Raw genomic sequence first — 8,633 nt, 5'->3', positions numbered from 1 at the left:
CAGCGGGGGGCCGCTCCTGTCAGCTAAGACCAGGAGACTATTCACACGGGATCACCACAATGGACAGAAGATTGGTGTGGTGAGCTCAGATGCAGAGCGGGGGAGTGGTTCAGGGAACGGTGCCGGCAGGTGAGTAATAATCACAATAAGTCATCCTGACTGATTGTCTCCGTGACATAAACAGTGAGCGAGAGACTGGAGCAGACGCTCAGGGGCAAGGAAGGCCGAGGAGCGGAGCAACGAAGCCACACACCTGCTCACTGCCAAATAAAATAAAGTATATTGTAAAGTAGACCCATGTGTCCGTGCGTCCTTCATCGAACCCGACGGTAGCAGCTCCAGCACGTTGCCTCGGTCTGATGAGTCTTGATTTCAGCTGCAACATTCAGATGGTCGAGTCAGAATTTGACAGCGTGGATCCATCCGGCCTTGTGTCATCGGTTCAGGCTGCTGCTGCGAAGGCGTCGGGGATATTTTCCTGGTGCAGTTTGACTTTTGTTTGACAACTGATGGGCTAATCATGTATGTGCTGTAGCTATGAGCTGTAATTATGTCCATATCAAATGATTCAGAAGAAAAGACCACAAGCTGTTATAAGGGACAAACGTTTATTGTAACCTACAAACCTACAAAAGACAGGGTGAAATACAAAACCAAAATAAAGTAATAGAAATTTAAAAAACGTCTGAAAACTATTCATCACACACAGACCACAGTTTAATTATTCATATTTTAATATAACATCTTGTTGTAATGCGTTGCGTATATACAAAATATAGCAAAATAAATCAGGCAAATAAATAGAGGTACAATTTACAGGAAACTTTTCAGCGGAGTATACTTTTTTTTTCCAACCATAAAAATACCGCTCTGTGTTTTGTGGGAAAGACATTTGTGGAATAAACCTCGTCTGCACGATCTGCTGCCTCTGTCTTCTCGCATCCCAGTCCTCCACACCACCCGGTGCAGGCGTGTTCTGAGCCGGTCCCGGAGCCACGGGTAGGCGAGCCCGGATGCTGGCTGGAGATCCAGAGGGCTGCAGCGCCTTCCTCATCATCACGCTTCTAGCACCACAAACTGAAGATCCAGCTCATTTTGAGTTAACTCCCAGTGCCCTCCAATCTGTTCACATGTGACATCCTCTGTCCCGGAACTTCCCGGCTCAGACAAAACTCCCCGAAAACCCTTCAGTGGGGACGAAAAAGACAAGGACAAGGCGTCATGAGTCAAATATTAAGACGCTTTTAACTTTCAGAATCAGCACACTTGTATTTTTCCATTGTGGTATGAAGTAAAAGATCAAAGTACTTTCTCCAACACTGTAATAAAAGTATTTTTAGTGGTCAGCCGTAAACTTCTAACAGATACATGTGTATTGGTTTATATGTTGGACAATTACATACATATACTAGTCCTAGAAATATTAGTTATGAGCTTTTCAGCAGTGTCTCCATCACAGTCTCAGTTTTTCTGTGTGAACGCATACATATTTCAATAGAGATAGATAAATGATAGATATTTTGCCTTGAAACAGATGTTGGCCTATTCAGAAAAGAAGTGGCCTCTAAGTGAATTTGGGAGGTCATTAAAATAATCCTTTGCAATCCACAATGTCATATTGCTTTTGTCTTTGCTAAACCCAAAAAATGTAATCAATATTCTTTCAAATCTGAAAAAGTGTTTGGTTATACTCTTGGATTTGAACTAGTGGTAGTAAATAATTTATTCATCTTCAGTCTCATTAATAGCATTACAGGCAAAAACAGCCTTTATTTATTTATTCATATTCATACAGTAGTAGAATGTGGTGACATTGCTTCATTACAAGTGCTGGTCATAGTTTACAGTGTGTGCAGTGAGTCCAGTGTTACGAATCACTCAGTAGAACAATCTGCTTCTTCTCACTCAGGTGGATCTACCTGGGTGTGACCGGGCCTCCTCGGGCAGGTGGCAGGACTCTGGTGCTGCGTTCATGTCATGACGAGTTCATTGTTATGAGCTGCCGAATTCACAAACATGGTGTTTTAACCAAATGCTTTTTAAACATAGTTTGGATGTGGTCCAAAAAGCTGACAACACACACACACACACACACACACACACACACACACACACACACACACACACACACACACATTATGTGCACTGTTTTCTGTTGAAGCATAAGCAGCATTACACTAATAATATATCACAACATCCCTCACCAGACGGTCATGTAGCTCAACACAAGACCTTTCATTTCATCAACTGTACAGCTGCACAATAAGGCTTTAAAATCACGGATTTGGTGACTTTTTGGTTTGTTTATTTTTTAGGACACGTCATCACCTGTGTGTCCGATGATGCGGCCGTTTGGCGCTCAGCACTTAGGAGGAGGAGGAGGAGGAGGAGGAGGAGGAGGAGGAGGGGCGGGGCTTGTGAGCGCCGCGGAGCATGTTGGGGCGAAATTCTCACAGGAATAAATAAATCAAATAAATTCCCCGTCGGATATCAAAACACATTTGGGGGAAATTGATGGCAGAGAGACTAATTGTTATTCTTAAATATCGATGAATGAAGAAACAATTGTGCTCCAGCAGAAGGGGCACTTTTCTTGCTTGGGCACCTCCGGGGGTCTATCGGTGCACGTGGAGGACTGACTCAGAACATCCACACAGCGGGATTTTTTACCTTTACTTGTGAATCTTGACTGATGAATGAACTTTGACTTGTGACAGTGTTTTCACATAGTATTATATCTCGTTTTCCTAAAGGTAAAGAAAGGAGTACGTCTTTGACCACTGCTAAGAAATGATGAATAGTCCAGTGAAACGTGACCGTCCGTATGATCCCTAAATGTCCACCAGAGGACGCCGCTGTACTTCGGGCTGAACGTGCGGTCCGGTCGCGGGACTCTGCAGCATCGTTGACCCTCCGACTATTTCACACAAGGAGACACTTTTAATATTTTTGCTTGATTAAACGTTTCAGTATTTTCAGCAGCGTCTATTGATCAACACGTACTGAATGTTCCTCCTGGGTTTATTACAGGGGGATCAACTCACCCATCCCTGTTATGCCGCCCGGCAATGTACTGTGTCATGTTTCACTAACCTGTTATTACATTTTTGCATTAAAAGGCGAGCGGCTCTCCTCCTCTCCGTGCGTCACCACACTGCACCAGCTGCCTCGGTGCTGCTTCACTCCGGTCAACTCTTCTTTATTAAACAGAAAGCGCTCAAAAACAACTGAAGGAAAATAATCCAAGGCTCATTCTCTCATTCAATCTGTACGTTTTATTCATTTATTTGTCCTGTCATCTGATTAAAAACCATATCACAGGACAGAACTATCAGTGACGTTATACTCTGCGTTTGTGTTGAACTCTCCGTCCACAATCTAATAACATGGTGTAAAAAATCATATGCTTGTGTACCCAAAACCGACTTGCAGGAATGTTTCTGCGCTTATACGCTGTGATCTTAATGGATGAGGAAATTGAATATAAACCCAATCCAGGTATGACTCAACCCTTCCTCAGGTTTGCCACATAACGCAGTGGTGTGGCCTGCATCAACACCCCATTTGCAGGTTTTTGCACAAAGGAAACGCCGCGTAAAAGCGCACTAAAGGTGCAAGACTCATTTTTTCCCCAGTGTCCATGGGTCGGGACAAAGAGCGCTCCAAATTAGGGCGGAATGAAATATCTAATACTAATGGATGCCAGCTGCCAGACGAACAGATGTCAAAGTGATGTATGCTTAAAAGTGTCATAAATATTGTTTATTTTTGTCCGTCTCCGCTGAAACCCGGACCTGGCCTCTGAAACACGACTACATAGTCGTTAACCCGCGTTCGTCCTCATTAAGGCCGCACTAAAGTTACCGGGAGAAGTGCTAACCTGCAGCGAGACTTTAATGGTGTCACCGTGGTTTGGGCTGCAAAGGTTAGAGTCATCAATGCAGGTTATTTTAAAGGCGCTCGAGTGATGGCGAAGTCCTAAAAAAAAAACTAAAAAAACGTCGCGGCCTCGCCCACATTAAAGCGTCACGTGGTCTTATATTATTTGCATTAACCAGCAAGAGGCCACTTTCCTATGTGCGCCTTAATAAATCACATTAGTGGTGTTTTTGGGTGACAAACTGCTGGGCCTTAGACGCAGAGCTTGCGCAAACACACACGCGCACACACACACAAGACGCACGCGCGCACACACGCTTGTTGCAGATGTCAGTTTGGGGACAGTTAGGAGATGTGAGACCTCCCGCGCGTCCCCGTGATAACCTGTTAGTGGGGACTTGGAGTCGGATACTGGGAACATTAATAAAAGGAAGGTTTCTTGTTGTTGCTGTTGAACCTCTCAGCAGCTTTCCGTCAGCGATCAGATGAGCTGCCGTGAGGTCGCGTTTATCAAATATGAAGGTCGATCCTGAAACAACGTATTCATTTATTTTAAACCACAAAGATGAATGATTTGACAGATTACAGTCAAAGCACCGTAACCCAGTTTCCGGTTACTTCTCTTTTCTTTTGACAAAAGGTGTTTGTAGGTTTGTATGTGACAAATGAACACAGATCGATGTTATCCAGACATTTATTTTTCTCACCGCTGCATAATATGATAATAGTAATAGCGTAATAATACAGATTATTGAAATGCCAATAACTCTGAATACTTTTCTTTTCAAGCTCAGTTAACTTGTTACACTCTTTTCTGAATGGTAAACGTTATTTTATTGTTTTTATTATTATTAAATGACAGCAGAGAAACCTAATTTTCTTTGAAAACCAATTATGTGTTTAAAAAAAAATCTAACTTTAAAATCGTATCTCATTAAACAAAGACCTCAGAAGTAATTGCTATTCATCACATCTTGTTTGATCTTAATGGAGTTACTACAGGTTTGGTGATGAATAAATTGTCAGGTTTATGTATTCCTTTGGTTCCCATAATCCAACTTCCTGCAGACGTCATGAACAAAGATTATATTTGACTGATTGAAAAGTCAAAGACGAGATGTTTAGTACTCACCACCACCACCCTCCCGCATCAAATAATCATCATTATTTACAGAAATAAATGCAGTTGATGGGTGCCGAAAAGAAATCTCGCGTGATTTCGCATTTTAAGATTTTGATTCTGACTGAGATTATTTTGGTTTCAACAAAACGAGAAAGGTTGTTACTTGCATCTTATTGAGTTATTTCCAGTGATGCAATAACCCGGTTTCTGATAATAACTAATATCCACAGATGGATGAAGAATACGTCGATTATGAGACGCATAGGATTCATTTTCATAAAGTGAAACAAAAAGACGTTGAGGAAGAAATTATTTTTAAGATCCAAGCGATCCTTTATGTTTTATTTTTTAGACCTCTTTATTTACCAGAACATCGTAACGATACAATCCTTAATATTTTAGATATATTCGTTCAGACTTTAACGAAAGCCTGAGACTCTTTTCTGTTCCTCCTCCTCGATGGAAACAGGTTTGAGCCTCGTTAAAGGCATTTCTGTGCACATCTAAAGCCGCAATGCATCACTCGTTGTAGACATAACAGACAAAAACGTTCCTCGAGTCCTTACTTGTTGGAAAATATGTAAATTCAACCCCAAAAAAGCAGTAAAGTTTGTCCACACATGAAATAAATAGTTGAGGTGAGAGGGAAGGGTTTCCATCATAACCGCAGTGTTGATTTCTCGGTTCTGTTTCGGGAGGGTAGTCTTCTCTCCTCAGGTCACATCTTTTAGACTGAAGCCAATGTAGGATTTAGAAATGCGGATATTTGGCAACGCAGCACGAGCGCCACCATCCTTCATTTGAGGTAATATCAGACAATAAAGTGGATGACATCCGCTCACGAGATAAATTATTCAGGTCATGATGGTTTCATATAGCGTGCATTTGGGTTCTTCTGCTGGTGGGAATCTCCTCCATTCTTTTCATCATTTGGGACCAACAGCACCTTAGAGACAGGAAGGTAAAGGGGGGGAAACGGACACAAGGAGCAAAAACTCTTCGTCCTTCATCTTGAGTCAATAAAGACCTTCTGTGCGCATGAAATCAATTATGAGCAAAGCAAACACTTTCCCATGGAAGAAAGCTGTGATATAAACAGGTACGAGGTAAACCAGTGGAATCCATTGATAAATAGAATAAGAAATATTCTGTAAACAAATAACAAAATAAAAGCCCGAAGATATTCATTATTTAGAATAATTAAAACAATTATCATTATCCAGATATAAATATTGAGCTTTTGGGGGTCATATTGACCCTGTTTATTGCTTATTTTCTACATTACATCTTCCTTTTCTCAGTGCGGTGCGTTCAATTTGAGTTTCATTACATAAAACATACGTTTTATATTTTAGAAATAGAATTGGATATTCTACTTTTTTGAAGAGATCAAATATATTTTGTTGCAGAAAAAGAACAAACTCACATTCACAAAATGTCTATCACGCATTCAAATCAAGATAATGGAGGACCAGTGAAACTCACTGCGTTAAGATCTCCAAAGTTGCTCCAGTGCATGTTCGCACTATAGTCCAATGATTCAAACGTCCTGATTTAGCCTAAAACATACTTGTATAGTAAAAATAAAATGTAGTGAGATTAATGTTTTGTTACTCAATTAAGAACCGTGCCTTCAACGGATAACAATAATCACATTTGTAGCAATTATGAGATAAAATATGCTTCAAATGTGATTATTATCAAGTAAAGGCCTGAAGCAGAATATTCCACAAGGATAAATCTGCAGCCAAATCCGCAGAAACCGTATGAGCTGAGGAATAAATCTCCCCGTTTGTCTCCTGCAGAGAGTTATGCAGTCGAAGCATCGAGTCCATCGTTACACAATTTGTTTGACAAGGTATGCGTTGCCTTCACAGGTAGTTTGAACAATTCAATTCGACATGGACGGGTTTGGGCTTGTGAGTTGCACAGTGTGACAGCCATGCAGAGTCTGGATATCATTATAAACAAACCCTGGCAATGCCCTTAACTCTAACGCATAATAACAATAATAATATAATGGCCTATAATATAACATAATAATAATGATCGCTCTGCAACGATTCGTTCCAGTGCAATAATCACATCATTTGTTCAATAATTTCAATTACTTTCATGTATTTATGTCAACTGAATTTCCGAGGTGCGACGTCAATGATGGAGACGTGTGGAAGTCGGCTGTGTGGCTGCAGCGTCCTCATGTGGACTCTCATCTATAATAGCTCAGGTGTCCGTTTAGTCAAAAGGAAGAAATTGCTGAAGATGGAGCAGTTTGCTGAGACCTTTGATCTTTCACCAATGACCTTTTGTTATTTCAGCAACCAGAGGAACCTCACTGGAAACAAGTCCAGCACGTTTCCCCACGGTAAACATTATCCTTGACGCATTAGTGGCCTGGGAGCTGAGCCGGGTGGGCAGGTGGGGGCGGAAGCGGCGGTAAATAAGACGCCGACTAAAGTGAGAACCTCGGCCGATTTTTGTTGACTAAAATACAGCGGCACGTAAACAAAACTACTTCCAGAAAAACGCCTCCTTAGAAGACCAGGCTGCTAATTTGTTTTGTGTTAAAAGCCACGCGTTGTAATCTGTGCACGTTCATAAAAAGTGCAGAACCAGACGACAAAATGTGGGTGCGTTAAGCCCGCTGCATCCACCCAACAGAGCAGAAACAAACACGGGGACGCGCTGTGTACGCGTCGGGCCCTCACGGCCGCTACGGTGCGTAACGTCAGCAGAGGTTTGCAACAATATTCCTAATTGCGCGGCTGTACAGGAGCGCCCGTTTGATGTTTCCATGCACGTTAATCCCCTTAGTTTGCGCAGAGATGAAGGTCAGTCATGCACCGGGGCCTTTTTAAAATAGGACACGATAAAAAACCCAAAGCATGTGTCCAAAATGTTCGGGAGAGAGCGAAGGCGCAAAGTTATGGCGCGTGTTTGTTTCTCGTGTCGGGAAGCAACAAATCTTATTCTTATTGCCTGCAAGTGGGGGTTCTGTACAAAATCAGCATGCAGGCAGAGGTAGTTAAGGTATAGAAAAAATGATATTGGTCTGCAAACCTTTAACCCGAAGGCTAATTAGCTATAGGTTGGGACAGAATTAAGGCGATGTCTTTATCATATACGAGCCGTGTGCCTGCAGAGCATAATTTGATTTAAAAGAAAGGATTTGCGACATTTGGCCTGTTCTCTGCAAAAACGTAATCCAGATAAACTCGGACGTTTGAAAATGAAAAGAGGAAACCTCTTGAGCGCTCTCAATTGTAGTGTTCAATATTTACTTTGAACTTGACACAATATATCAAACCAACATCTGCCATGTATTTTCAAAATGCATGACCAGAGGTTATTTTAAAGGTTAAACATTCTGACCGCCTCGTTTTCGGTCGGGTTTATAGTGTCGCAGTCGGTGCTTGGTGCGTAAAGGAGAGAAAGAACAAACTAAGGAAACGTGTGATAATCCTCGAAGACACCGAGATACAATTTGAAAACATCACCCAATTCATTCAAAACCAATCGTTCATTTCCTCCCATTTACTAAACGAATGCATTTAAAAGGTGACAATGAATGGTGGTGTATAGCGGAGCCTAAAAGCCACTCAGGTGTGGCACCTTTTTGGTTTTGTTATAG

Source organism: Gasterosteus aculeatus, chromosome 15 (assembly GCF_964276395.1).
Source record: "Gasterosteus aculeatus chromosome 15, fGasAcu3.hap1.1, whole genome shotgun sequence".
Classification (NCBI taxonomy): Eukaryota; Metazoa; Chordata; class Actinopteri; order Perciformes; family Gasterosteidae; genus Gasterosteus; species Gasterosteus aculeatus.
The sequence above is the reverse complement of the archived record's forward strand: the minus strand, read 5'-3'. Positions refer to the sequence as shown.